Here is a 27464-nt window from a genome sequence, read left to right as displayed (position 1 = left end):
TGCCAGCCAGCCGCCAGCCAGCCAGCCAGCCATCATCCATCCACCCATCCAGCCATTCTTCCATCATCAGTCCATCCTTCCATCCATCAACCCATCCACAAATCATCTATCCATCCATCCATCCACCCATCCATCCATTCTTCCATCATCCATCCATCCATCCATCCATCCATCCATCCATCCACCATCCACTCATCCATCATTCATCTATCATCCATCCAGCCAGCCGTCCATCCAACTCCTCCCTCCTCTAGTTCAGACACTGCCTCCTCCGTGAACCGCTGAGGTCCCCACCCACCCAGCCACCCACCCACCCACCCACCCACACCCACACCCACACCCACACACACCAAAACCCACACCCACCGACCCACCAGGCAGGAGGAGGAGGACGAGGAGGAGGAGACTCTGGTTGGGCAGCGTGGACACAGCCGCCCGGACTGACGGACTCTGCAGAGCTCCGCCACCAGCCCAGGATGTGGGGTTCGAAGGCTCCACGCGAGTCAAGACGGCCTCCCCCGCGGCCCCTCCACTGAGGTCCTGGGATCCCCGCCCTGGGGCCACCCCCTATCCCCGGTGCGGGGTCCAGCCCGAGGGCTGGCTGGCTGGCTGGCTGGCTCCGCCGGGCCAGCCCGCAGCCAGGGCGGACGGGGGCGCCCCTTGGCTTGGCGGGGGGTGGGGTGGGGTGGCGTGGGGGTGGCCCTGGGCGTGGCCCCGCCCGGCCCGGGCCACAGAGCTTTGCAGAAGCCGACGCAAAGCCCCTTTGGAAAACAGGCTCCTTCCTGCCAGAAAAAAAAAGCCTACAGCACCCGGTATTCCCAGGCGGTCTCCCATCCAAGTACTAACCAGGCCCGACCCTGCTTAGCTTCCGAGATCAGACGAGATCGGTCGCGTTCAGGGTGGTATGGCCGTACACGCACGAGCCCGTCTCCGCGCCGCCCAAGAGCCTGCTCCGCGCCTGCGGCCGCGCTCCCCGGCCCGCCCCCGACGACAGCCGAGCCCAGCCGAGCCCAGCCCACCCCCCGGCCGCCCCTGGGCCCTCCCCGAGCCCCTCCCCGCTCCCGCAGCACGGACCAGGGCCCACGGGCCGGGCGGCCGGAGGGCGCGCGACCTAGAACCTGCTCGGCTCTGCTCAGGGGCCAGCCTTGCCCCCGCCACACCCCACTCCCCCACCCCGCACCCCCCGGCCGGGGCCTCCAGGGCTCCTTGGCTCTCGCCGACGCCTCGCCTCGGGGCCGCCCGCCGCGCCGTCCAGGGCAGGGCTTGGCACTGGACCCCGACTCGCCCCACCTGGGTCGGGGGCCAGGCAGGCCCCTCCCTGCCTCGGAGCCCGAGAGAGCCCTCCTCGGTCTGAGCCGTGGGCCTCTCTCTGGATCCCCGCTGGACAAGGCGTGGGGGGGTCGCCTTGGGCATCTGCCCATCGGGGCGCTGGGGTCACTCGTGGGTTACAGGCCCCGCCCCGCCCCGCCCCGCCCCGCCCTTGCTGCCGCTTTCCCTGCCTTCAGCGAGTGGCTACCGCTCACTGGCCGGCGGGGGACGTGCCACGGTGGGCGAGGGCGAGGAGGCTGGCTGGCCTGGGTCATCCTCCCGGACGAACCCGGGTACACGCCGCCCTGCCCGTGCTCTCCCGGGGCCCTTGCCGGATTTGGGTGCCCGCCCGGCATCCCTCCCTCACCCCGGGGGAACTGTCTCCAACTCCTCCTCCTCCTCCTCCTCCTCCTCCTCCTCCTCCTCCTCCTCCTCCTAATCGTCCCCTCAGGACGTGTCCAGCCCGACGTCCCAAGGCTCGAGTCCAGTTGCAGGGGACACTGGCTGTGCTTGGCGGCCCCGCTCAGGCTCCTTCTCTCTTGGGAACTTGAGGGCCCGCTCTTCCGGCTCTGTGGTCCCTCCCCTCCCAGCCCACTGCCACAAGCGTGCTGCCAGCCAGCCGCCAGCCAGCCAGCCAGCCATCATCCATCCACCCATCCAGCCATTCTTCCATCATCAGTCCATCCTTCCATCCATCAACCCATCCACAAATCATCTATCCATCCATCCATCCACCCATCCATCCATTCTTCCATCATCCATCCATCCATCCATCCATCCATCCATCCATCCACCATCCACTCATCCATCATTCATCTATCATCCATCCAGCCAGCCGTCCATCCAACTCCTCCCTCCTCTAGTTCAGACACTGCCTCCTCCGTGAACCGCTGAGGTCCCCACCCACCCAGCCACCCACCCACCCACCCACCCACACCCACACCCACACACACCAAAACCCACACCCACCGACCCACCAGGCAGGAGGAGGAGGACGAGGAGGAGGAGACTCTGGTTGGGCAGCGTGGACACAGCCGCCCGGACTGACGGACTCTGCAGAGCTCCGCCACCAGCCCAGGATGTGGGGTTCGAAGGCTCCACGCGAGTCAAGACGGCCTCCCCCGCGGCCCCTCCACTGAGGTCCTGGGATCCCCGCCCTGGGGCCACCCCCTATCCCCGGTGCGGGGTCCAGCCCGAGGGCTGGCTGGCTGGCTCCGCCGGGCCAGCCCGCAGCCAGGGCGGACGGGGGCGCCCCTTGGCTTGGCGGGGGGTGGGGTGGGGTGGCGTGGGGGTGGCCCTGGGCGTGGCCCCGCCCGGCCCGGGCCACAGAGCTTTGCAGAAGCCGACGCAAAGCCCCTTTGGAAAACAGGCTCCTTCCTGCCAGAAAAAAAAAGCCTACAGCACCCGGTATTCCCAGGCGGTCTCCCATCCAAGTACTAACCAGGCCCGACCCTGCTTAGCTTCCGAGATCAGACGAGATCGGGCGCGTTCAGGGTGGTATGGCCGTAGACGCACGAGCCCGTCTCCGCGCCGCCCAAGAGCCTGCTCCGCGCCTGCGGCCGCGCTCCCCGGCCCGCCCCCGACGACAGCCGAGCCCAGCCGAGCCCAGCCCACCCCCCGGCCGCCCCTGGGCCCTCCCCGAGCCCCTCCCCGCTCCCGCAGCACGGACCAGGGCCCACGGGCCGGGCGGCCGGAGGGCGCGCGACCTAGAACCTGCTCGGCTCTGCTCAGGGGCCAGCCTTGCCCCCGCCACACCCCACTCCCCCACCCCGCACCCCCCGGCCGGGGCCTCCAGGGCTCCTTGGCTCTCGCCGACGCCTCGCCTCGGGGCCGCCCGCCGCGCCGTCCAGGGCAGGGCTTGGCACTGGACCCCGACTCGCCCCACCTGGGTCGGGGGCCAGGCAGGCCCCTCCCTGCCTCGGAGCCCGAGAGAGCCCTCCTCGGTCTGAGCCGTGGGCCTCTCTCTGGATCCCCGCTGGACAAGGCGTGGGGGGGGTCGCCTTGGGCATCTGCCCATCGGGGCGCTGGGGTCACTCGTGGGTTACAGGCCCCGCCCCGCCCCGCCCCGCCCCGCCCTTGCTGCCGCTTTCCCTGCCTTCAGCGAGTGGCTACCGCTCACTGGCCGGCGGGGGACGTGCCACGGTGGGCGAGGGCGAGGAGGCTGGCTGGCCTGGGTCATCCTCCCGGACGAACCCGGGTACACGCCGCCCTGCCCGTGCTCTCCCGGGGCCCTTGCCGGATTTGGGTGCCCGCCCGGCATCCCTCCCTCACCCCGGGGGAACTGTCTCCAACAACTCCTCCTCCTCCTCCTCCTCCTCCTCCTCCTCCTCCTCCTCCTCCTCCTCCTCCTAATCGTCCCCTCAGGACGTGTCCAGCCCGACGTCCCAAGGCTCGAGTCCAGTTGCAGGGGACACTGGCTGTGCTTGGCGGCCCCGCTCAGGCTCCTTCTCTCTTGGGAACTTGAGGGCCCGCTCTTCCGGCTCTGTGGTCCCTCCCCTCCCAGCCCACTGCCACAAGCGTGCTGCCAGCCAGCCGCCAGCCAGCCAGCCAGCCATCATCCATCCACCCATCCAGCCATTCTTCCATCATCAGTCCATCCTTCCATCCATCAACCCATCCACAAATCATCTATCCATCCATCCATCCACCCATCCATCCATTCTTCCATCATCCATCCATCCATCCATCCATCCATCCATCCATCCACCATCCACTCATCCATCATTCATCTATCATCCATCCAGCCAGCCGTCCATCCAACTCCTCCCTCCTCTAGTTCAGACACTGCCTCCTCCGTGAACCGCTGAGGTCCCCACCCACCCAGCCACCCACCCACCCACCCACCCACACCCACACCCACACACACCAAAACCCACACCCACCGACCCACCAGGCAGGAGGAGGAGGACGAGGAGGAGGAGACTCTGGTTGGGCAGCGTGGACACAGCCGCCCGGACTGACGGACTCTGCAGAGCTCCGCCACCAGCCCAGGATGTGGGGTTCGAAGGCTCCACGCGAGTCAAGACGGCCTCCCCCGCGGCCCCTCCACTGAGGTCCTGGGATCCCCGCCCTGGGGCCACCCCCTATCCCCGGTGCGGGGTCCAGCCCGAGGGCTGGCTGGCTGGCTCCGCCGGGCCAGCCCGCAGCCAGGGCGGACGGGGGCGCCCCTTGGCTTGGCGGGGGGTGGGGTGGGGTGGCGTGGGGGTGGCCCTGGGCGTGGCCCCGCCCGGCCCGGGCCACAGAGCTTTGCAGAAGCCGACGCAAAGCCCCTTTGGAAAACAGGCTCCTTCCTGCCAGAAAAAAAAAGCCTACAGCACCCGGTATTCCCAGGCGGTCTCCCATCCAAGTACTAACCAGGCCCGACCCTGCTTAGCTTCCGAGATCAGACGAGATCGGGCGCGTTCAGGGTGGTATGGCCGTAGACGCACGAGCCCGTCTCCGCGCCGCCCAAGAGCCTGCTCCGCGCCTGCGGCCGCGCTCCCCGGCCCGCCCCCGACGACAGCCGAGCCCAGCCGAGCCCAGCCCACCCCCCGGCCGCCCCTGGGCCCTCCCCGAGCCCCTCCCCGCTCCCGCAGCACGGACCAGGGCCCACGGGCCGGGCGGCCGGAGGGCGCGCGACCTAGAACCTGCTCGGCTCTGCTCAGGGGCCAGCCTTGCCCCCGCCACACCCCACTCCCCCACCCCGCACCCCCCGGCCGGGGCCTCCAGGGCTCCTTGGCTCTCGCCGACGCCTCGCCTCGGGGCCGCCCGCCGCGCCGTCCAGGGCAGGGCTTGGCACTGGACCCCGACTCGCCCCACCTGGGTCGGGGGCCAGGCAGGCCCCTCCCTGCCTCGGAGCCCGAGAGAGCCCTCCTCGGTCTGAGCCGTGGGCCTCTCTCTGGATCCCCGCTGGACAAGGCGTGGGGGGGTCGCCTTGGGCATCTGCCCATCGGGGCGCTGGGGTCACTCGTGGGTTACAGGCCCCGCCCCGCCCCGCCCCGCCCCGCCCTTGCTGCCGCTTTCCCTGCCTTCAGCGAGTGGCTACCGCTCACTGGCCGGCGGGGGACGTGCCACGGTGGGCGAGGGCGAGGAGGCTGGCTGGCCTGGGTCATCCTCCCGGACGAACCCGGGTACACGCCGCCCTGCCCGTGCTCTCCCGGGGCCCTTGCCGGATTTGGGTGCCCGCCCGGCATCCCTCCCTCACCCCGGGGGAACTGTCTCCAACAACTCCTCCTCCTCCTCCTCCTCCTCCTCCTCCTCCTCCTCCTCCTCCTCCTCCTCCTAATCGTCCCCTCAGGACGTGTCCAGCCCGACGTCCCAAGGCTCGAGTCCAGTTGCAGGGGACACTGGCTGTGCTTGGCGGCCCCGCTCAGGCTCCTTCTCTCTTGGGAACTTGAGGGCCCGCTCTTCCGGCTCTGTGGTCCCTCCCCTCCCAGCCCACTGCCACAAGCGTGCTGCCAGCCAGCCGCCAGCCAGCCAGCCAGCCATCATCCATCCACCCATCCAGCCATTCTTCCATCATCAGTCCATCCTTCCATCCATCAACCCATCCACAAATCATCTATCCATCCATCCATCCACCCATCCATCCATTCTTCCATCATCCATCCATCCATCCATCCATCCATCCATCCACCATCCACTCATCCATCATTCATCTATCATCCATCCAGCCAGCCGTCCATCCAACTCCTCCCTCCTCTAGTTCAGACACTGCCTCCTCCGTGAACCGCTGAGGTCCCCACCCACCCAGCCACCCACCCACCCACCCACCCACACCCACACCCACACCCACACACACCAAAACCCACACCCACCGACCCACCAGGCAGGAGGAGGAGGACGAGGAGGAGGAGACTCTGGTTGGGCAGCGTGGACACAGCCGCCCGGACTGACGGACTCTGCAGAGCTCCGCCACCAGCCCAGGATGTGGGGTTCGAAGGCTCCACGCGAGTCAAGACGGCCTCCCCCGCGGCCCCTCCACTGAGGTCCTGGGATCCCCGCCCTGGGGCCACCCCCTATCCCCGGTGCGGGGTCCAGCCCGAGGGCTGGCTGGCTGGCTGGCTGGCTCCGCCGGGCCAGCCCGCAGCCAGGGCGGACGGGGGCGCCCCTTGGCTTGGCGGGGGGTGGGGTGGGGTGGCGTGGGGGTGGCCCTGGGCGTGGCCCCGCCCGGCCCGGGCCACAGAGCTTTGCAGAAGCCGACGCAAAGCCCCTTTGGAAAACAGGCTCCTTCCTGCCAGAAAAAAAAAGCCTACAGCACCCGGTATTCCCAGGCGGTCTCCCATCCAAGTACTAACCAGGCCCGACCCTGCTTAGCTTCCGAGATCAGACGAGATCGGTCGCGTTCAGGGTGGTATGGCCGTACACGCACGAGCCCGTCTCCGCGCCGCCCAAGAGCCTGCTCCGCGCCTGCGGCCGCGCTCCCCGGCCCGCCCCCGACGACAGCCGAGCCCAGCCGAGCCCAGCCCACCCCCCGGCCGCCCCTGGGCCCTCCCCGAGCCCCTCCCCGCTCCCGCAGCACGGACCAGGGCCCACGGGCCGGGCGGCCGGAGGGCGCGCGACCTAGAACCTGCTCGGCTCTGCTCAGGGGCCAGCCTTGCCCCCGCCACACCCCCACTCCCCCACCCCGCACCCCCCGGCCGGGGCCTCCAGGGCTCCTTGGCTCTCGCCGACGCCTCGCCTCGGGGCCGCCCGCCGCGCCGTCCAGGGCAGGGCTTGGCACTGGACCCCGACTCGCCCCACCTGGGTCGGGGGCCAGGCAGGCCCCTCCCTGCCTCGGAGCCCGAGAGAGCCCTCCTCGGTCTGAGCCGTGGGCCTCTCTCTGGATCCCCGCTGGACAAGGCGTGGGGGGGTCGCCTTGGGCATCTGCCCATCGGGGCGCTGGGGTCACTCGTGGGTTACAGGCCCCGCCCCGCCCCGCCCCCGCCCCGCCCTTGCTGCCGCTTTCCCTGCCTTCAGCGAGTGGCTACCGCTCACTGGCCGGCGGGGGACGTGCCACGGTGGGCGAGGGCGAGGAGGCTGGCTGGCCTGGGTCATCCTCCCGGACGAACCCGGGTACACGCCGCCCTGCCCGTGCTCTCCCGGGGCCCTTGCCGGATTTGGGTGCCCGCCCGGCATCCCTCCCTCACCCCGGGGGAACTGTCTCCAACTCCTCCTCCTCCTCCTCCTCCTCCTCCTCCTCCTCCTCCTCCTCCTCCTCCTCCTAATCGTCCCCTCAGGACGTGTCCAGCCCGACGTCCCAAGGCTCGAGTCCAGTTGCAGGGGACACTGGCTGTGCTTGGCGGCCCCGCTCAGGCTCCTTCTCTCTTGGGAACTTGAGGGCCCGCTCTTCCGGCTCTGTGGTCCCTCCCCTCCCAGCCCACTGCCACAAGCGTGCTGCCAGCCAGCCGCCAGCCAGCCAGCCAGCCATCATCCATCCACCCATCCAGCCATTCTTCCATCATCAGTCCATCCTTCCATCCATCAACCCATCCACAAATCATCTATCCATCCATCCATCCACCCATCCATCCATTCTTCCATCATCCATCCATCCATCCATCCATCCATCCATCCATCCATCCATCCATCCACCATCCACTCATCCATCATTCATCTATCATCCATCCAGCCAGCCGTCCATCCAACTCCTCCCTCCTCTAGTTCAGACACTGCCTCCTCCGTGAACCGCTGAGGTCCCCACCCACCCAGCCACCCACCCACCCACCCACCCACACCCACACCCACACACACCAAAACCCACACCCACCGACCCACCAGGCAGGAGGAGGAGGACGAGGAGGAGGAGACTCTGGTTGGGCAGCGTGGACACAGCCGCCCGGACTGACGGACTCTGCAGAGCTCCGCCACCAGCCCAGGATGTGGGGTTCGAAGGCTCCACGCGAGTCAAGACGGCCTCCCCCGCGGCCCCTCCACTGAGGTCCTGGGATCCCCGCCCTGGGGCCACCCCCTATCCCCGGTGCGGGGTCCAGCCCGAGGGCTGGCTGGCTGGCTCCGCCGGGCCAGCCCGCAGCCAGGGCGGACGGGGGCGCCCCTTGGCTTGGCGGGGGGTGGGGTGGGGTGGCGTGGGGGTGGCCCTGGGCGTGGCCCCGCCCGGCCCGGGCCACAGAGCTTTGCAGAAGCCGACGCAAAGCCCCTTTGGAAAACAGGCTCCTTCCTGCCAGAAAAAAAAAGCCTACAGCACCCGGTATTCCCAGGCGGTCTCCCATCCAAGTACTAACCAGGCCCGACCCTGCTTAGCTTCCGAGATCAGACGAGATCGGGCGCGTTCAGGGTGGTATGGCCGTACACGCACGAGCCCGTCTCCGCGCCGCCCAAGAGCCTGCTCCGCGCCTGCGGCCGCGCTCCCCGGCCCGCCCCCGACGACAGCCGAGCCCAGCCGAGCCCAGCCCACCCCCCGGCCGCCCCTGGGCCCTCCCCGAGCCCCTCCCCGCTCCCGCAGCACGGACCAGGGCCCACGGGCCGGGCGGCCGGAGGGCGCGCGACCTAGAACCTGCTCGGCTCTGCTCAGGGGCCAGCCTTGCCCCCGCCACACCCCCACTCCCCCACCCCGCACCCCCCCGGCCGGGGCCTCCAGGGCTCCTTGGCTCTCGCCGACGCCTCGCCTCGGGGCCGCCCGCCGCGCCGTCCAGGGCAGGGCTTGGCACTGGACCCCGACTCGCCCCACCTGGGTCGGGGGCCAGGCAGGCCCCTCCCTGCCTCGGAGCCCGAGAGAGCCCTCCTCGGTCTGAGCCGTGGGCCTCTCTCTGGATCCCCGCTGGACAAGGCGTGGGGGGGTCGCCTTGGGCATCTGCCCATCGGGGCGCTGGGGTCACTCGTGGGTTACAGGCCCCGCCCCGCCCCGCCCCGCCCCGCCCTTGCTGCCGCTTTCCCTGCCTTCAGCGAGTGGCTACCGCTCACTGGCCGGCGGGGGACGTGCCACGGTGGGCGAGGGCGAGGAGGCTGGCTGGCCTGGGTCATCCTCCCGGACGAACCCGGGTACACGCCGCCCTGCCCGTGCTCTCCCGGGGCCCTTGCCGGATTTGGGTGCCCGCCCGGCATCCCTCCCTCACCCCGGGGGAACTGTCTCCAACTCCTCCTCCTCCTCCTCCTCCTCCTCCTCCTCCTCCTCCTAATCGTCCCCTCAGGACGTGTCCAGCCCGACGTCCCAAGGCTCGAGTCCAGTTGCAGGGGACACTGGCTGTGCTTGGCGGCCCCGCTCAGGCTCCTTCTCTCTTGGGAACTTGAGGGCCCGCTCTTCCGGCTCTGTGGTCCCTCCCCTCCCAGCCCACTGCCACAAGCGTGCTGCCAGCCAGCCGCCAGCCAGCCAGCCAGCCATCATCCATCCACCCATCCAGCCATTCTTCCATCATCAGTCCATCCTTCCATCCATCAACCCATCCACAAATCATCTATCCATCCATCCATCCATCCATCCACCCATCCATCCATTCTTCCATCATCCATCCATCCATCCATCCATCCATCCACCATCCACTCATCCATCATTCATCTATCATCCATCCAGCCAGCCGTCCATCCAACTCCTCCCTCCTCTAGTTCAGACACTGCCTCCTCCGTGAACCGCTGAGGTCCCCACCCACCCAGCCACCCACCCACCCACCCACCCACACCCACACCCACACACACCAAAACCCACACCCACCGACCCACCAGGCAGGAGGAGGAGGACGAGGAGGAGGAGACTCTGGTTGGGCAGCGTGGACACAGCCGCCCGGACTGACGGACTCTGCAGAGCTCCGCCACCAGCCCAGGATGTGGGGTTCGAAGGCTCCACGCGAGTCAAGACGGCCTCCCCCGCGGCCCCCTCCACTGAGGTCCTGGGATCCCCGCCCTGGGGCCACCCCCCTATCCCCGGTGCGGGGTCCAGCCCGAGGGCTGGCTGGCTGGCTCCGCCGGGCCAGCCCGCAGCCAGGGCGGACGGGGGCGCCCCTTGGCTTGGCGGGGGGTGGGGTGGGGTGGCGTGGGGGTGGCCCTGGGCGTGGCCCCGCCCGGCCCGGGCCACAGAGCTTTGCAGAAGCCGACGCAAAGCCCCTTTGGAAAACAGGCTCCTTCCTGCCAGAAAAAAAAAGCCTACAGCACCCGGTATTCCCAGGCGGTCTCCCATCCAAGTACTAACCAGGCCCGACCCTGCTTAGCTTCCGAGATCAGACGAGATCGGGCGCGTTCAGGGTGGTATGGCCGTACACGCACGAGCCCGTCTCCGCGCCGCCCAAGAGCCTGCTCCGCGCCTGCGGCCGCGCTCCCCGGCCCGCCCCCCGACGACAGCCGAGCCCAGCCGAGCCCAGCCCACCCCCCGGCCGCCCCTGGGCCCTCCCCGAGCCCCTCCCCGCTCCCGCAGCACGGACCAGGGCCCACGGGCCGGGCGGCCGGAGGGCGCGCGACCTAGAACCTGCTCGGCTCTGCTCAGGGGCCAGCCTTGCCCCCGCCACACCCCACTCCCCCACCCCCGCACCCCCCCGGCCGGGGCCTCCAGGGCTCCTTGGCTCTCGCCGACGCCTCGCCTCGGGGCCGCCCGCCGCGCCGTCCAGGGCAGGGCTTGGCACTGGACCCCGACTCGCCCCACCTGGGTCGGGGGCCAGGCAGGCCCCTCCCTGCCTCGGAGCCCGAGAGAGCCCTCCTCGGTCTGAGCCGTGGGCCTCTCTCTGGATCCCCGCTGGACAAGGCGTGGGGGGGGTCGCCTTGGGCATCTGCCCATCGGGGCGCTGGGGTCACTCGTGGGTTACAGGCCCCGCCCCGCCCCGCCCCGCCCCGCCCTTGCTGCCGCTTTCCCTGCCTTCAGCGAGTGGCTACCGCTCACTGGCCGGCGGGGGACGTGCCACGGTGGGCGAGGGCGAGGAGGCTGGCTGGCCTGGGTCATCCTCCCGGACGAACCCGGGTACACGCCGCCCTGCCCGTGCTCTCCCGGGGCCCTTGCCGGATTTGGGTGCCCGCCCGGCATCCCTCCCTCACCCCGGGGGAACTGTCTCCAACTCCTCCTCCTCCTCCTCCTCCTCCTCCTCCTCCTCCTCCTCCTCCTCCTCCTCCTCCTAATCGTCCCCTCAGGACGTGTCCAGCCCGACGTCCCAAGGCTCGAGTCCAGTTGCAGGGGACACTGGCTGTGCTTGGCGGCCCCGCTCAGGCTCCTTCTCTCTTGGGAACTTGAGGGCCCGCTCTTCCGGCTCTGTGGTCCCTCCCCTCCCAGCCCACTGCCACAAGCGTGCTGCCAGCCAGCCGCCAGCCAGCCAGCCAGCCATCATCCATCCACCCATCCAGCCATTCTTCCATCATCAGTCCATCCTTCCATCCATCAACCCATCCACAAATCATCTATCCATCCATCCATCCACCCATCCATCCATTCTTCCATCATCCATCCATCCATCCATCCATCCATCCATCCATCCATCCATCCACCATCCACTCATCCATCATTCATCTATCATCCATCCAGCCAGCCGTCCATCCAACTCCTCCCTCCTCTAGTTCAGACACTGCCTCCTCCGTGAACCGCTGAGGTCCCCACCCACCCAGCCACCCACCCACCCACCCACCCACACCCACACCCACACACACCAAAACCCACACCCACCGACCCACCAGGCAGGAGGAGGAGGACGAGGAGGAGGAGACTCTGGTTGGGCAGCGTGGACACAGCCGCCCGGACTGACGGACTCTGCAGAGCTCCGCCACCAGCCCAGGATGTGGGGTTCGAAGGCTCCACGCGAGTCAAGACGGCCTCCCCCGCGGCCCCTCCACTGAGGTCCTGGGATCCCCGCCCTGGGGCCACCCCCTATCCCCGGTGCGGGGTCCAGCCCGAGGGCTGGCTGGCTGGCTCCGCCGGGCCAGCCCGCAGCCAGGGCGGACGGGGGCGCCCCTTGGCTTGGCGGGGGGTGGGGTGGGGTGGCGTGGGGGTGGCCCTGGGCGTGGCCCCGCCCGGCCCGGGCCACAGAGCTTTGCAGAAGCCGACGCAAAGCCCCTTTGGAAAACAGGCTCCTTCCTGCCAGAAAAAAAAAGCCTACAGCACCCGGTATTCCCAGGCGGTCTCCCATCCAAGTACTAACCAGGCCCGACCCTGCTTAGCTTCCGAGATCAGACGAGATCGGGCGCGTTCAGGGTGGTATGGCCGTAGACGCACGAGCCCGTCTCCGCGCCGCCCAAGAGCCTGCTCCGCGCCTGCGGCCGCGCTCCCCGGCCCGCCCCCGACGACAGCCGAGCCCAGCCGAGCCCAGCCCACCCCCCGGCCGCCCCTGGGCCCTCCCCGAGCCCCCTCCCCGCTCCCGCAGCACGGACCAGGGCCCACGGGCCGGGCGGCCGGAGGGGCGCGCGACCTAGAACCTGCTCGGCTCTGCTCAGGGGCCAGCCTTGCCCCCGCCACACCCCACTCCCCCCACCCCGCACCCCCCGGCCGGGGCCTCCAGGGCTCCTTGGCTCTCGCCGACGCCTCGCCTCGGGGCCGCCCGCCGCGCCGTCCAGGGCAGGGCTTGGCACTGGACCCCGACTCGCCCCACCTGGGTCGGGGGCCAGGCAGGCCCCTCCCTGCCTCGGAGCCCGAGAGAGCCCTCCTCGGTCTGAGCCGTGGGCCTCTCTCTGGATCCCCGCTGGACAAGGCGTGGGGGGGGTCGCCTTGGGCATCTGCCCATCGGGGCGCTGGGGTCACTCGTGGGTTACAGGCCCCGCCCCGCCCCGCCCCGCCCCGCCCTTGCTGCCGCTTTCCCTGCCTTCAGCGAGTGGCTACCGCTCACTGGCCGGCGGGGGACGTGCCACGGTGGGCGAGGGCGAGGAGGCTGGCTGGCCTGGGTCATCCTCCCCGGACGAACCCGGGTACACGCCGCCCTGCCCGTGCTCTCCCGGGGCCCTTGCCGGATTTGGGTGCCCGCCCGGCATCCCTCCCTCACCCCGGGGGAACTGTCTCCAACTCCTCCTCCTCCTCCTCCTCCTCCTCCTCCTCCTCCTCCTCCTCCTCCTCCTCCTAATCGTCCCCTCAGGACGTGTCCAGCCCGACGTCCCAAGGCTCGAGTCCAGTTGCAGGGGACACTGGCTGTGCTTGGCGGCCCCGCTCAGGCTCCTTCTCTCTTGGGAACTTGAGGGCCCGCTCTTCCGGCTCTGTGGTCCCTCCCCTCCCAGCCCACTGCCACAAGCGTGCTGCCAGCCAGCCGCCAGCCAGCCAGCCAGCCATCATCCATCCACCCATCCAGCCATTCTTCCATCATCAGTCCATCCTTCCATCCATCAACCCATCCACAAATCATCTATCCATCCATCCATCCACCCATCCATCCATTCTTCCATCATCCATCCATCCATCCATCCATCCATCCATCCATCCATCCACCATCCACTCATCCATCATTCATCTATCATCCATCCAGCCAGCCGTCCATCCAACTCCTCCCTCCTCTAGTTCAGACACTGCCTCCTCCGTGAACCGCTGAGGTCCCCACCCACCCAGCCACCCACCCACCCACCCACCCACACCCCACACCCACACACACCAAAACCCACACCCACCGACCCACCAGGCAGGAGGAGGAGGACGAGGAGGAGGAGACTCTGGTTGGGCAGCGTGGACACAGCCGCCCGGACTGACGGACTCTGCAGAGCTCCGCCACCAGCCCAGGATGTGGGGTTCGAAGGCTCCACGCGAGTCAAGACGGCCTCCCCCGCGGCCCCTCCACTGAGGTCCTGGGATCCCCGCCCTGGGGCCACCCCCCTATCCCCGGTGCGGGGTCCAGCCCGAGGGCTGGCTGGCTGGCTCCGCCGGGCCAGCCCGCAGCCAGGGCGGACGGGGGCGCCCCTTGGCTTGGCGGGGGGTGGGGTGGGGTGGCGTGGGGGTGGCCCTGGGCGTGGCCCCGCCCGGCCCGGGCCACAGAGCTTTGCAGAAGCCGACGCAAAGCCCCTTTGGAAAACAGGCTCCTTCCTGCCAGAAAAAAAAAGCCTACAGCACCCGGTATTCCCAGGCGGTCTCCCATCCAAGTACTAACCAGGCCCGACCCTGCTTAGCTTCCGAGATCAGACGAGATCGGGCGCGTTCAGGGTGGTATGGCCGTAGACGCACGAGCCCGTCTCCGCGCCGCCCAAGAGCCTGCTCCGCGCCTGCGGCCGCGCTCCCCGGCCCGCCCCCGACGACAGCCGAGCCCAGCCGAGCCCAGCCCACCCCCCGGCCGCCCCTGGGCCCTCCCCGAGCCCCTCCCCGCTCCCGCAGCACGGACCAGGGCCCACGGGCCGGGCGGCCGGAGGGCGCGCGACCTAGAACCTGCTCGGCTCTGCTCAGGGGCCAGCCTTGCCCCCGCCACACCCCCACTCCCCCACCCCGCACCCCCCCGGCCGGGGCCTCCAGGGCTCCTTGGCTCTCGCCGACGCCTCGCCTCGGGGCCGCCCGCCGCGCCGTCCAGGGCAGGGCTTGGCACTGGACCCCGACTCGCCCCACCTGGGTCGGGGGCCAGGCAGGCCCCTCCCTGCCTCGGAGCCCGAGAGAGCCCTCCTCGGTCTGAGCCGTGGGCCTCTCTCTGGATCCCCGCTGGACAAGGCGTGGGGGGGTCGCCTTGGGCATCTGCCCATCGGGGCGCTGGGGTCACTCGTGGGTTACAGGCCCCGCCCCGCCCCGCCCCGCCCCGCCCTTGCTGCCGCTTTCCCTGCCTTCAGCGAGTGGCTACCGCTCACTGGCCGGCGGGGGACGTGCCACGGTGGGCGAGGGCGAGGAGGGCTGGCTGGCCTGGGTCATCCTCCCGGACGAACCCGGGTACACGCCGCCCTGCCCGTGCTCTCCCGGGGCCCTTGCCGGATTTGGGTGCCCGCCCGGCATCCCTCCCTCACCCCGGGGGAACTGTCTCCAACTCCTCCTCCTCCTCCTCCTCCTCCTCCTAATCGTCCCCTCAGGACGTGTCCAGCCCGACGTCCCAAGGCTCGAGTCCAGTTGCAGGGGACACTGGCTGTGCTTGGCGGCCCCGCTCAGGCTCCTTCTCTCTTGGGAACTTGAGGGCCCGCTCTTCCGGCTCTGTGGTCCCTCCCCTCCCAGCCCACTGCCACAAGCGTGCTGCCAGCCAGCCGCCAGCCAGCCAGCCAGCCATCATCCATCCACCCATCCAGCCATTCTTCCATCATCAGTCCATCCTTCCATCCATCAACCCATCCACAAATCATCTATCCATCCATCCATCCACCCATCCATCCATTCTTCCATCATCCATCCATCCATCCATCCATCCATCCATCCATCCATCCACCATCCACTCATCCATCATTCATCTATCATCCATCCAGCCAGCCGTCCATCCAACTCCTCCCTCCTCTAGTTCAGACACTGCCTCCTCCGTGAACCGCTGAGGTCCCCACCCACCCAGCCACCCACCCACCCACCCACCCACACCCACACCCACACACACCAAAACCCACACCCACCGACCCACCAGGCAGGAGGAGGAGGACGAGGAGGAGGAGACTCTGGTTGGGCAGCGTGGACACAGCCGCCCGGACTGACGGACTCTGCAGAGCTCCGCCACCAGCCCAGGATGTGGGGTTCGAAGGCTCCACGCGAGTCAAGACGGCCTCCCCCGCGGCCCCTCCACTGAGGTCCTGGGATCCCCGCCCTGGGGCCACCCCCTATCCCCGGTGCGGGGTCCAGCCCGAGGGCTGGCTGGCTGGCTCCGCCGGGCCAGCCCGCAGCCAGGGCGGACGGGGGCGCCCCTTGGCTTGGCGGGGGGTGGGGTGGGGTGGCGTGGGGGGTGGCCCTGGGCGTGGCCCCGCCCGGCCCGGGCCACAGAGCTTTGCAGAAGCCGACGCAAAGCCCCTTTGGAAAACAGGCTCCTTCCTGCCAGAAAAAAAAAGCCTACAGCACCCGGTATTCCCAGGCGGTCTCCCATCCAAGTACTAACCAGGCCCGACCCTGCTTAGCTTCCGAGATCAGACGAGATCGGGCGCGTTCAGGGTGGTATGGCCGTAGACGCACGAGCCCGTCTCCGCGCCGCCCAAGAGCCTGCTCCGCGCCTGCGGCCGCGCTCCCCGGCCCGCCCCCCGACGACAGCCGAGCCCAGCCGAGCCCAGCCCACCCCCCCGGCCGCCCCTGGGCCCTCCCCGAGCCCCTCCCCGCTCCCGCAGCACGGACCAGGGCCCACGGGCCGGGCGGCCGGAGGGCGCGCGACCTAGAACCTGCTCGGCTCTGCTCAGGGGCCAGCCTTGCCCCCGCCACACCCCACTCCCCCACCCCGCACCCCCCCGGCCGGGGCCTCCAGGGCTCCTTGGCTCTCGCCGACGCCTCGCCTCGGGGCCGCCCGCCGCGCCGTCCAGGGCAGGGCTTGGCACTGGACCCCGACTCGCCCCACCTGGGTCGGGGGCCAGGCAGGCCCCTCCCTGCCTCGGAGCCCGAGAGAGCCCTCCTCGGTCTGAGCCGTGGGCCTCTCTCTGGATCCCCGCTGGACAAGGCGTGGGGGGGTCGCCTTGGGCATCTGCCCATCGGGGCGCTGGGGTCACTCGTGGGTTACAGGCCCCGCCCCGCCCCGCCCCGCCCCGCCCTTGCTGCCGCTTTCCCTGCCTTCAGCGAGTGGCTACCGCTCACTGGCCGGCGGGGGACGTGCCACGGTGGGCGAGGGCGAGGAGGCTGGCTGGCCTGGGTCATCCTCCCGGACGAACCCGGGTACACGCCGCCCTGCCCGTGCTCTCCCGGGGCCCTTGCCGGATTTGGGTGCCCGCCCGGCATCCCTCCCTCACCCCGGGGGAACTGTCTCCAACTCCTCCTCCTCCTCCTCCTCCTCCTCCTCCTCCTCCTCCTAATCGTCCCCTCAGGACGTGTCCAGCCCGACGTCCCAAGGCTCGAGTCCAGTTGCAGGGGACACTGGCTGTGCTTGGCGGCCCCGCTCAGGCTCCTTCTCTCTTGGGAACTTGAGGGCCCGCTCTTCCGGCTCTGTGGTCCCTCCCCTCCCAGCCCACTGCCACAAGCGTGCTGCCAGCCAGCCGCCAGCCAGCCAGCCAGCCATCATCCATCCACCCATCCAGCCATTCTTCCATCATCAGTCCATCCTTCCATCCATCAACCCATCCACAAATCATCTATCCATCCATCCATCCATCCATCCACCCATCCATCCATTCTTCCATCATCCATCCATCCATCCATCCATCCATCCACCATCCACTCATCCATCATTCATCTATCATCCATCCAGCCAGCCGTCCATCCAACTCCTCCCTCCTCTAGTTCAGACACTGCCTCCTCCGTGAACCGCTGAGGTCCCCACCCACCCAGCCACCCACCCACCCACCCCACCCACACCCACACCCACACACACCAAAACCCACACCCACCGACCCACCAGGCAGGAGGAGGAGGACGAGGAGGAGGAGACTCTGGTTGGGCAGCGTGGACACAGCCGCCCGGACTGACGGACTCTGCAGAGCTCCGCCACCAGCCCAGGATGTGGGGTTCGAAGGCTCCACGCGAGTCAAGACGGCCTCCCCCGCGGCCCCTCCACTGAGGTCCTGGGATCCCCGCCCTGGGGCCACCCCCTATCCCCGGTGCGGGGTCCAGCCCGAGGGCTGGCTGGCTGGCTCCGCCGGGCCAGCCCGCAGCCAGGGCGGACGGGGGCGCCCCTTGGCTTGGCGGGGGGTGGGGTGGGGTGGCGTGGGGGTGGCCCTGGGCGTGGCCCCGCCCGGCCCGGGCCACAGAGCTTTGCAGAAGCCGACGCAAAGCCCCTTTGGAAAACAGGCTCCTTCCTGCCAGAAAAAAAAAGCCTACAGCACCCGGTATTCCCAGGCGGTCTCCCATCCAAGTACTAACCAGGCCCGACCCTGCTTAGCTTCCGAGATCAGACGAGATCGGGCGCGTTCAGGGTGGTATGGCCGTAGACGCACGAGCCCGTCTCCGCGCCGCCCAAGAGCCTGCTCCGCGCCTGCGGCCGCGCTCCCCCGGCCCCGCCCCCGACGACAGCCGAGCCCAGCCGAGCCCAGCCCACCCCCCGGCCGCCCCTGGGCCCTCCCCGAGCCCCTCCCCGCTCCCGCAGCACGGACCAGGGCCCACGGGCCGGGCGGCCGGAGGGCGCGCGACCTAGAACCTGCTCGGCTCTGCTCAGGGGCCAGCCTTGCCCCCCGCCACACCCCCACTCCCCCCACCCCGCACCCCCCGGCCGGGGCCTCCAGGGCTCCTTGGCTCTCGCCGACGCCTCGCCTCGGGGCCGCCCGCCGCGCCGTCCAGGGCAGGGCTTGGCACTGGACCCCGACTCGCCCCACCTGGGTCGGGGGCCAGGCAGGCCCCTCCCCTGCCTCGGAGCCCGAGAGAGCCCTCCTCGGTCTGAGCCGTGGGCCTCTCTCTGGATCCCCGCTGGACAAGGCGTGGGGGGGTCGCCTTGGGCATCTGCCCATCGGGGCGCTGGGGTCACTCGTGGGTTACAGGCCCCCGCCCCGCCCCGCCCCGCCCCGCCCTTGCTGCCGCTTTCCCTGCCTTCAGCGAGTGGCTACCGCTCACTGGCCGGCGGGGGACGTGCCACGGTGGGCGAGGGCGAGGAGGCTGGCTGGCCTGGGTCATCCTCCCGGACGAACCCGGGTACACGCCGCCCTGCCCGTGCTCTCCCGGGGCCCTTGCCGGATTTGGGTGCCCGCCCGGCATCCCTCCCTCACCCCGGGGGAACTGTCTCCAACTCCTCCTCCTCCTCCTCCTCCTCCTCCTCCTCCTCCTCCTCCTCCTCCTCCTCCTAATCGTCCCCTCAGGACGTGTCCAGCCCGACGTCCCAAGGCTCGAGTCCAGTTGCAGGGGACACTGGCTGTGCTTGGCGGCCCCGCTCAGGCTCCTTCTCTCTTGGGAACTTGAGGGCCCGCTCTTCCGGCTCTGTGGTCCCTCCCCTCCCAGCCCACTGCCACAAGCGTGCTGCCAGCCAGCCGCCAGCCAGCCAGCCAGCCATCATCCATCCACCCATCCAGCCATTCTTCCATCATCAGTCCATCCTTCCATCCATCAACCCATCCACAAATCATCTATCCATCCATCCATCCACCCATCCATCCATTCTTCCATCATCCATCCATCCATCCATCCATCCATCCATCCATCCATCCACCATCCACTCATCCATCATTCATCTATCATCCATCCAGCCAGCCGTCCATCCAACTCCTCCCTCCTCTAGTTCAGACACTGCCTCCTCCGTGAACCGCTGAGGTCCCCACCCACCCAGCCACCCACCCACCCACCCACCCACACCCACACCCACACACACCAAAACCCACACCCACCGACCCACCAGGCAGGAGGAGGAGGACGAGGAGGAGGAGACTCTGGTTGGGCAGCGTGGACACAGCCGCCCGGACTGACGGACTCTGCAGAGCTCCGCCACCAGCCCAGGATGTGGGGTTCGAAGGCTCCACGCGAGTCAAGACGGCCTCCCCCCGCGGCCCCTCCACTGAGGTCCTGGGATCCCCGCCCTGGGGCCACCCCCCTATCCCCGGTGCGGGGTCCAGCCCGAGGGCTGGCTGGCTGGCTCCGCCGGGCCAGCCCGCAGCCAGGGCGGACGGGGGCGCCCCTTGGCTTGGCGGGGGGTGGGGTGGGGTGGCGTGGGGGTGGCCCTGGGCGTGGCCCCGCCCGGCCCGGGCCACAGAGCTTTGCAGAAGCCGACGCAAAGCCCCTTTGGAAAACAGGCTCCTTCCTGCCAGAAAAAAAAAGCCTACAGCACCCGGTATTCCCAGGCGGTCTCCCATCCAAGTACTAACCAGGCCCGACCCTGCTTAGCTTCCGAGATCAGACGAGATCGGGCGCGTTCAGGGTGGTATGGCCGTAGACGCACGAGCCCGTCTCCGCGCCGCCCAAGAGCCTGCTCCGCGCCTGCGGCCGCGCTCCCCCGGCCCGCCCCCGACGACAGCCGAGCCCAGCCGAGCCCAGCCCACCCCCCGGCCGCCCCTGGGCCCTCCCCGAGCCCCTCCCCGCTCCCGCAGCACGGACCAGGGCCCACGGGCCGGGCGGCCGGAGGGCGCGCGACCTAGAACCTGCTCGGCTCTGCTCAGGGGCCAGCCTTGCCCCCCGCCACACCCCCACTCCCCCACCCCGCACCCCCCGGCCGGGGCCTCCAGGGCTCCTTGGCTCTCGCCGACGCCTCGCCTCGGGGCCGCCCGCCGCGCCGTCCAGGGCAGGGCTTGGCACTGGACCCCGACTCGCCCCACCTGGGTCGGGGGCCAGGCAGGCCCCTCCCTGCCTCGGAGCCCGAGAGAGCCCTCCTCGGTCTGAGCCGTGGGCCTCTCTCTGGATCCCCGCTGGACAAGGCGTGGGGGGGTCGCCTTGGGCATCTGCCCATCGGGGCGCTGGGGTCACTCGTGGGTTACAGGCCCCGCCCCGCCCCGCCCCGCCCCGCCCTTGCTGCCGCTTTCCCTGCCTTCAGCGAGTGGCTACCGCTCACTGGCCGGCGGGGGACGTGCCACGGTGGGCGAGGGCGAGGAGGCTGGCTGGCCTGGGTCATCCTCCCGGACGAACCCGGGTACACGCCGCCCTGCCCGTGCTCTCCCGGGGCCCTTGCCGGATTTGGGTGCCCGCCCGGCATCCCTCCCTCACCCCGGGGGAACTGTCTCCAACTCCTCCTCCTCCTCCTCCTCCTCCTCCTCCTCCTCCTCCTCCTCCTCCTCCTCCTAATCGTCCCCTCAGGACGTGTCCAGCCCGACGTCCCAAGGCTCGAGTCCAGTTGCAGGGGACACTGGCTGTGCTTGGCGGCCCCGCTCAGGCTCCTTCTCTCTTGGGAACTTGAGGGCCCGCTCTTCCGGCTCTGTGGTCCCTCCCCTCCCAGCCCACTGCCACAAGCGTGCTGCCAGCCAGCCGCCAGCCAGCCAGCCAGCCATCATCCATCCACCCATCCAGCCATTCTTCCATCATCAGTCCATCCTTCCATCCATCAACCCATCCACAAATCATCTATCCATCCATCCATCCACCCATCCATCCATTCTTCCATCATCCATCCATCCATCCATCCATCCATCCATCCATCCATCCACCATCCACTCATCCATCATTCATCTATCATCCATCCAGCCAGCCGTCCATCCAACTCCTCCCTCCTCTAGTTCAGACACTGCCTCCTCCGTGAACCGCTGAGGTCCCCACCCACCCAGCCACCCACCCACCCACCCACCCACACCCACACCCACACACACCAAAACCCACACCCACCGACCCACCAGGCAGGAGGAGGAGGACGAGGAGGAGGAGACTCTGGTTGGGCAGCGTGGACACAGCCGCCCGGACTGACGGACTCTGCAGAGCTCCGCCACCAGCCCAGGATGTGGGGTTCGAAGGCTCCACGCGAGTCAAGACGGCCTCCCCCGCGGCCCCTCCACTGAGGTCCTGGGATCCCCGCCCTGGGGCCACCCCCTATCCCCGGTGCGGGGTCCAGCCCGAGGGCTGGCTGGCTGGCTCCGCCGGGCCAGCCCGCAGCCAGGGCGGACGGGGGCGCCCCTTGGCTTGGCGGGGGGTGGGGTGGGGTGGCGTGGGGGTGGCCCTGGGCGTGGCCCCGCCCGGCCCGGGCCACAGAGCTTTGCAGAAGCCGACGCAAAGCCCCTTTGGAAAACAGGCTCCTTCCTGCCAGAAAAAAAAAGCCTACAGCACCCGGTATTCCCAGGCGGTCTCCCATCCAAGTACTAACCAGGCCCGACCCTGCTTAGCTTCCGAGATCAGACGAGATCGGGCGCGTTCAGGGTGGTATGGCCGTAGACGCACGAGCCCGTCTCCGCGCCGCCCAAGAGCCTGCTCCGCGCCTGCGGCCGCGCTCCCCGGCCCGCCCCCCGACGACAGCCGAGCCCAGCCGAGCCCAGCCCACCCCCCGGCCGCCCCTGGGCCCTCCCCGAGCCCCTCCCCGCTCCCGCAGCACGGACCAGGGCCCACGGGCCGGGCGGCCGGAGGGCGCGCGACCTAGAACCTGCTCGGCTCTGCTCAGGGGCCAGCCTTGCCCCCGCCACACCCCACTCCCCCACCCCGCACCCCCCGGCCGGGGCCTCCAGGGCTCCTTGGCTCTCGCCGACGCCTCGCCTCGGGGCCGCCCGCCGCGCCGTCCAGGGCAGGGCTTGGCACTGGACCCCGACTCGCCCCACCTGGGTCGGGGGCCAGGCAGGCCCCTCCCTGCCTCGGAGCCCGAGAGAGCCCTCCTCGGTCTGAGCCGTGGGCCTCTCTCTGGATCCCCGCTGGACAAGGCGTGGGGGGGTCGCCTTGGGCATCTGCCCATCGGGGCGCTGGGGTCACTCGTGGGTTACAGGCCCCGCCCCGCCCCGCCCCGCCCCGCCCTTGCTGCCGCTTTCCCTGCCTTCAGCGAGTGGCTACCGCTCACTGGCCGGCGGGGGACGTGCCACGGTGGGCGAGGGCGAGGAGGCTGGCTGGCCTGGGTCATCCTCCCGGACGAACCCGGGTACACGCCGCCCTGCCCGTGCTCTCCCGGGGCCCTTGCCGGATTTGGGTGCCCGCCCGGCATCCCTCCCTCACCCCGGGGGAACTGTCTCCAACTCCTCCTCCTCCTCCTCCTCCTCCTCCTAATCGTCCCCTCAGGACGTGTCCAGCCCGACGTCCCAAGGCTCGAGTCCAGTTGCAGGGGACACTGGCTGTGCTTGGCGGCCCCGCTCAGGCTCCTTCTCTCTTGGGAACTTGAGGGCCCGCTCTTCCGGCTCTGTGGTCCCTCCCCTCCCAGCCCACTGCCACAAGCGTGCTGCCAGCCAGCCGCCAGCCAGCCAGCCAGCCATCATCCATCCACCCATCCAGCCATTCTTCCATCATCAGTCCATCCTTCCATCCATCAACCCATCCACAAATCATCTATCCATCCATCCATCCACCCATCCATCCATTCTTCCATCATCCATCCATCCATCCATCCATCCATCCATCCATCCACCATCCACTCATCCATCATTCATCTATCATCCATCCAGCCAGCCGTCCATCCAACTCCTCCCTCCTCTAGTTCAGACACTGCCTCCTCCGTGAACCGCTGAGGTCCCCACCCACCCAGCCACCCACCCACCCACCCACCCACACCCACACCCACACCCACACACACCAAAACCCACACCCACCGACCCACCAGGCAGGAGGAGGAGGACGAGGAGGAGGAGACTCTGGTTGGGCAGCGTGGACACAGCCGCCCGGACTGACGGACTCTGCAGAGCTCCGCCACCAGCCCAGGATGTGGGGTTCGAAGGCTCCACGCGAGTCAAGACGGCCTCCCCCGCGGCCCCTCCACTGAGGTCCTGGGATCCCCGCCCTGGGGCCACCCCCTATCCCCGGTGCGGGGTCCAGCCCGAGGGCTGGCTGGCTGGCTGGCTGGCTCCGCCGGGCCAGCCCGCAGCCAGGGCGGACGGGGGCGCCCCTTGGCTTGGCGGGGGGTGGGGTGGGGTGGCGTGGGGGTGGCCCTGGGCGTGGCCCCGCCCGGCCCGGGCCACAGAGCTTTGCAGAAGCCGACGCAAAGCCCCTTTGGAAAACAGGCTCCTTCCTGCCAGAAAAAAAAAAGCCTACAGCACCCGGTATTCCCAGGCGGTCTCCCATCCAAGTACTAACCAGGCCCGACCCTGCTTAGCTTCCGAGATCAGACGAGATCGGGCGCGTTCAGGGTGGTATGGCCGTACACGCACGAGCCCGTCTCCGCGCCGCCCAAGAGCCTGCTCCGCGCCTGCGGCCGCGCTCCCCGGCCCGCCCCCGACGACAGCCGAGCCCAGCCGAGCCCAGCCCACCCCCCGGCCGCCCCTGGGCCCTCCCCGAGCCCCTCCCCGCTCCCGCAGCACGGACCAGGGCCCACGGGCCGGGCGGCCGGAGGGCGCGCGACCTAGAACCTGCTCGGCTCTGCTCAGGGGCCAGCCTTGCCCCCGCCACACCCCACTCCCCCACCCCGCACCCCCCCGGCCGGGGCCTCCAGGGCTCCTTGGCTCTCGCCGACGCCTCGCCTCGGGGCCGCCCGCCGCGCCGTCCAGGGCAGGGCTTGGCACTGGACCCCGACTCGCCCCACCTGGGTCGGGGGCCAGGCAGGCCCCTCCCTGCCTCGGAGCCCGAGAGAGCCCTCCTCGGTCTGAGCCGTGGGCCTCTCTCTGGATCCCCGCTGGACAAGGCGTGGGGGGGTCGCCTTGGGCATCTGCCCATCGGGGCGCTGGGGTCACTCGTGGGTTACAGGCCCCGCCCCGCCCCGCCCCGCCCCGCCCTTGCTGCCGCTTTCCCTGCCTTCAGCGAGTGGCTACCGCTCACTGGCCGGCGGGGGACGTGCCACGGTGGGCGAGGGCGAGGAGGCTGGCTGGCCTGGGTCATCCTCCCGGACGAACCCGGGTACACGCCGCCCTGCCCGTGCTCTCCCGGGGCCCTTGCCGGATTTGGGTGCCCGCCCGGCATCCCTCCCTCACCCCGGGGGAACTGTCTCCAACTCCTCCTCCTCCTCCTCCTCCTCCTCCTCCTCCTCCTCCTCCTCCTCCTCCTCCTAATCGTCCCCTCAGGACGTGTCCAGCCCGACGTCCCAAGGCTCGAGTCCAGTTGCAGGGGACACTGGCTGTGCTTGGCGGCCCCGCTCAGGCTCCTTCTCTCTTGGGAACTTGAGGGCCCGCTCTTCCGGCTCTGTGGTCCCTCCCCTCCCAGCCCACTGCCACAAGCGTGCTGCCAGCCAGCCGCCAGCCAGCCAGCCAGCCATCATCCATCCACCCATCCAGCCATTCTTCCATCATCAGTCCATCCTTCCATCCATCAACCCATCCACAAATCATCTATCCATCCATCCATCCACCCATCCATCCATTCTTCCATCATCCATCCATCCATCCATCCATCCATCCATCCATCCATCCACCATCCACTCATCCATCATTCATCTATCATCCATCCAGCCAGCCGTCCATCCAACTCCTCCCTCCTCTAGTTCAGACACTGCCTCCTCCGTGAACCGCTGAGGTCCCCACCCACCCAGCCACCCACCCACCCACCCACCCACACCCACACCCACACACACCAAAACCCACACCCACCGACCCACCAGGCAGGAGGAGGAGGACGAGGAGGAGGAGACTCTGGTTGGGCAGCGTGGACACAGCCGCCCGGACTGACGGACTCTGCAGAGCTCCGCCACCAGCCCAGGATGTGGGGTTCGAAGGCTCCACGCGAGTCAAGACGGCCTCCCCCGCGGCCCCTCCACTGAGGTCCTGGGATCCCCGCCCTGGGGCCACCCCCTATCCCCGGTGCGGGGTCCAGCCCGAGGGCTGGCTGGCTGGCTCCGCCGGGCCAGCCCGCAGCCAGGGCGGACGGGGGCGCCCCTTGGCTTGGCGGGGGGTGGGGTGGGGTGGCGTGGGGGTGGCCCTGGGCGTGGCCCCGCCCGGCCCGGGCCACAGAGCTTTGCAGAAGCCGACGCAAAGCCCCTTTGGAAAACAGGCTCCTTCCTGCCAGAAAAAAAAAAGCCTACAGCACCCGGTATTCCCAGGCGGTCTCCCATCCAAGTACTAACCAGGCCCGACCCTGCTTAGCTTCCGAGATCAGACGAGATCGGGCGCGTTCAGGGTGGTATGGCCGTAGACGCACGAGCCCGTCTCCGCGCCGCCCAAGAGCCTGCTCCGCGCCTGCGGCCGCGCTCCCCGGCCCGCCCCCGACGACAGCCGAGCCCAGCCGAGCCCAGCCCACCCCCCGGCCGCCCCTGGGCCCTCCCCGAGCCCCTCCCCGCTCCCGCAGCACGGACCAGGGCCCACGGGCCGGGCGGCCGGAGGGCGCGCGACCTAGAACCTGCTCGGCTCTGCTCAGGGGCCAGCCTTGCCCCCGCCACACCCCACCCCCCCACCCCGCACCCCCCGGCCGGGGCCTCCAGGGCTCCTTGGCTCTCGCCGACGCCTCGCCTCGGGGCCGCCCGCCGCGCCGTCCAGGGCAGGGCTTGGCACTGGACCCCGACTCGCCCCACCTGGGTCGGGGGCCAGGCAGGCCCCTCCCTGCCTCGGAGCCCGAGAGAGCCCTCCTCGGTCTGAGCCGTGGGCCTCTCTCTGGATCCCCGCTGGACAAGGCGTGGGGGGGTCGCCTTGGGCATCTGCCCATCGGGGCGCTGGGGTCACTCGTGGGTTACAGGCCCCGCCCCGCCCCGCCCCGCCCCGCCCTTGCTGCCGCTTTCCCTGCCTTCAGCGAGTGGCTACCGCTCACTGGCCGGCGGGGGACGTGCCACGGTGGGCGAGGGCGAGGAGGCTGGCTGGCCTGGGTCATCCTCCCGGACGAACCCGGGTACACGCCGCCCTGCCCGTGCTCTCCCGGGGCCCTTGCCGGATTTGGGTGCCCGCCCGGCATCCCTCCCTCACCCCGGGGGAACTGTCTCCAACTCCTCCTCCTCCTCCTCCTCCTCCTCCTAATCGTCCCCTCAGGACGTGTCCAGCCCGACGTCCCAAGGCTCGAGTCCAGTTGCAGGGGACACTGGCTGTGCTTGGCGGCCCCGCTCAGGCTCCTTCTCTCTTGGGAACTTGAGGGCCCGCTCTTCCGGCTCTGTGGTCCCTCCCCTCCCAGCCCACTGCCACAAGCGTGCTGCCAGCCAGCCGCCAGCCAGCCAGCCAGCCATCATCCATCCACCCATCCAGCCATTCTTCCATCATCAGTCCATCCTTCCATCCATCAACCCATCCACAAATCATCATCTATCCATCCATCCATCCACCCATCCATCCATCCATTCTTCCATCATCCATCCATCCATCCATCCATCCATCCATCCATCCACCATCCACTCATCCATCATTCATCTATCATCCATCCAGCCAGCCGTCCATCCAACTCCTCCCTCCTCTAGTTCAGACACTGCCTCCTCCGTGAACCGCTGAGGTCCCCACCCACCCAGCCACCCACCCACCCACCCACCCACACCCACACCCACACCCACACACACCAAAACCCACACCCACCGACCCACCAGGCAGGAGGAGGAGGACGAGGAGGAGGAGACTCTGGTTGGGCAGCGTGGACACAGCCGCCCGGACTGACGGACTCTGCAGAGCTCCGCCACCAGCCCAGGATGTGGGGTTCGAAGGCTCCACGCGAGTCAAGACGGCCTCCCCCGCGGCCCCTCCACTGAGGTCCTGGGATCCCCGCCCTGGGGCCACCCCCTATCCCCGGTGCGGGGTCCAGCCCGAGGGCTGGCTGGCTGGCTGGCTGGCTCCGCCGGGCCAGCCCGCAGCCAGGGCGGACGGGGGCGCCCCTTGGCTTGGCGGGGGGTGGGGTGGGGTGGCGTGGGGGTGGCCCTGGGCGTGGCCCCGCC

The 27464-nt window shown here is 69.7% G+C and overlaps 14 non-coding genes across 14 annotated transcripts; all 14 read right to left on the bottom strand.

Moving 5' to 3' along the window:
- Window positions 1–797: 797 nt before the first annotated feature.
- LOC132650442 (5S ribosomal RNA) lies at window positions 798–916 on the bottom strand. The gene has a single exon (XR_009588804.1). It is a non-coding gene; the product is annotated as a 5S ribosomal RNA (ribosomal RNA).
- A 1784-nt stretch (window positions 917–2700) lies between these two features.
- On the bottom strand, window positions 2701–2819 carry LOC132650402 (5S ribosomal RNA). The gene has a single exon (XR_009588765.1). It is a non-coding gene; the product is annotated as a 5S ribosomal RNA (ribosomal RNA).
- A 1794-nt stretch (window positions 2820–4613) lies between these two features.
- On the bottom strand, window positions 4614–4732 carry LOC132650391 (5S ribosomal RNA). The gene has a single exon (XR_009588754.1). It is a non-coding gene; the product is annotated as a 5S ribosomal RNA (ribosomal RNA).
- Window positions 4733–6535: 1803 nt separating this feature from the next.
- On the bottom strand, window positions 6536–6654 carry LOC132650441 (5S ribosomal RNA). The gene has a single exon (XR_009588803.1). It is a non-coding gene; the product is annotated as a 5S ribosomal RNA (ribosomal RNA).
- Window positions 6655–8458: 1804 nt separating this feature from the next.
- On the bottom strand, window positions 8459–8577 carry LOC132650435 (5S ribosomal RNA). The gene has a single exon (XR_009588797.1). It is a non-coding gene; the product is annotated as a 5S ribosomal RNA (ribosomal RNA).
- A 1779-nt stretch (window positions 8578–10356) lies between these two features.
- LOC132650434 (5S ribosomal RNA) lies at window positions 10357–10475 on the bottom strand. Its single transcript, XR_009588796.1, has one exon. It is a non-coding gene; the product is annotated as a 5S ribosomal RNA (ribosomal RNA).
- Window positions 10476–12280: 1805 nt separating this feature from the next.
- Window positions 12281–12399, bottom strand: LOC132650380 (5S ribosomal RNA). The gene has a single exon (XR_009588743.1). It is a non-coding gene; the product is annotated as a 5S ribosomal RNA (ribosomal RNA).
- A 1801-nt stretch (window positions 12400–14200) lies between these two features.
- LOC132650369 (5S ribosomal RNA) lies at window positions 14201–14319 on the bottom strand. Its single transcript, XR_009588732.1, has one exon. It is a non-coding gene; the product is annotated as a 5S ribosomal RNA (ribosomal RNA).
- A 1771-nt stretch (window positions 14320–16090) lies between these two features.
- Window positions 16091–16209, bottom strand: LOC132650484 (5S ribosomal RNA). The gene has a single exon (XR_009588846.1). It is a non-coding gene; the product is annotated as a 5S ribosomal RNA (ribosomal RNA).
- Window positions 16210–17988: 1779 nt separating this feature from the next.
- On the bottom strand, window positions 17989–18107 carry LOC132650473 (5S ribosomal RNA). Its single transcript, XR_009588835.1, has one exon. It is a non-coding gene; the product is annotated as a 5S ribosomal RNA (ribosomal RNA).
- A 1803-nt stretch (window positions 18108–19910) lies between these two features.
- Window positions 19911–20029, bottom strand: LOC132650462 (5S ribosomal RNA). Its single transcript, XR_009588824.1, has one exon. It is a non-coding gene; the product is annotated as a 5S ribosomal RNA (ribosomal RNA).
- Window positions 20030–21826: 1797 nt separating this feature from the next.
- Window positions 21827–21945, bottom strand: LOC132650451 (5S ribosomal RNA). Its single transcript, XR_009588813.1, has one exon. It is a non-coding gene; the product is annotated as a 5S ribosomal RNA (ribosomal RNA).
- A 1779-nt stretch (window positions 21946–23724) lies between these two features.
- LOC132650432 (5S ribosomal RNA) lies at window positions 23725–23843 on the bottom strand. The gene has a single exon (XR_009588795.1). It is a non-coding gene; the product is annotated as a 5S ribosomal RNA (ribosomal RNA).
- Window positions 23844–25639: 1796 nt separating this feature from the next.
- On the bottom strand, window positions 25640–25758 carry LOC132650363 (5S ribosomal RNA). The gene has a single exon (XR_009588726.1). It is a non-coding gene; the product is annotated as a 5S ribosomal RNA (ribosomal RNA).
- Between the last annotated feature and the right edge of the window lie 1706 nt (window positions 25759–27464).

Source organism: Meriones unguiculatus (assembly GCF_030254825.1).
Source record: "Meriones unguiculatus strain TT.TT164.6M chromosome 10 unlocalized genomic scaffold, Bangor_MerUng_6.1 Chr10_unordered_Scaffold_79, whole genome shotgun sequence".
NCBI classification, from domain to species: domain Eukaryota; kingdom Metazoa; phylum Chordata; class Mammalia; order Rodentia; family Muridae; genus Meriones; species Meriones unguiculatus.
The sequence above is the reverse complement of the archived record's forward strand: the minus strand, read 5'-3'. Positions and strand labels throughout refer to the sequence as shown.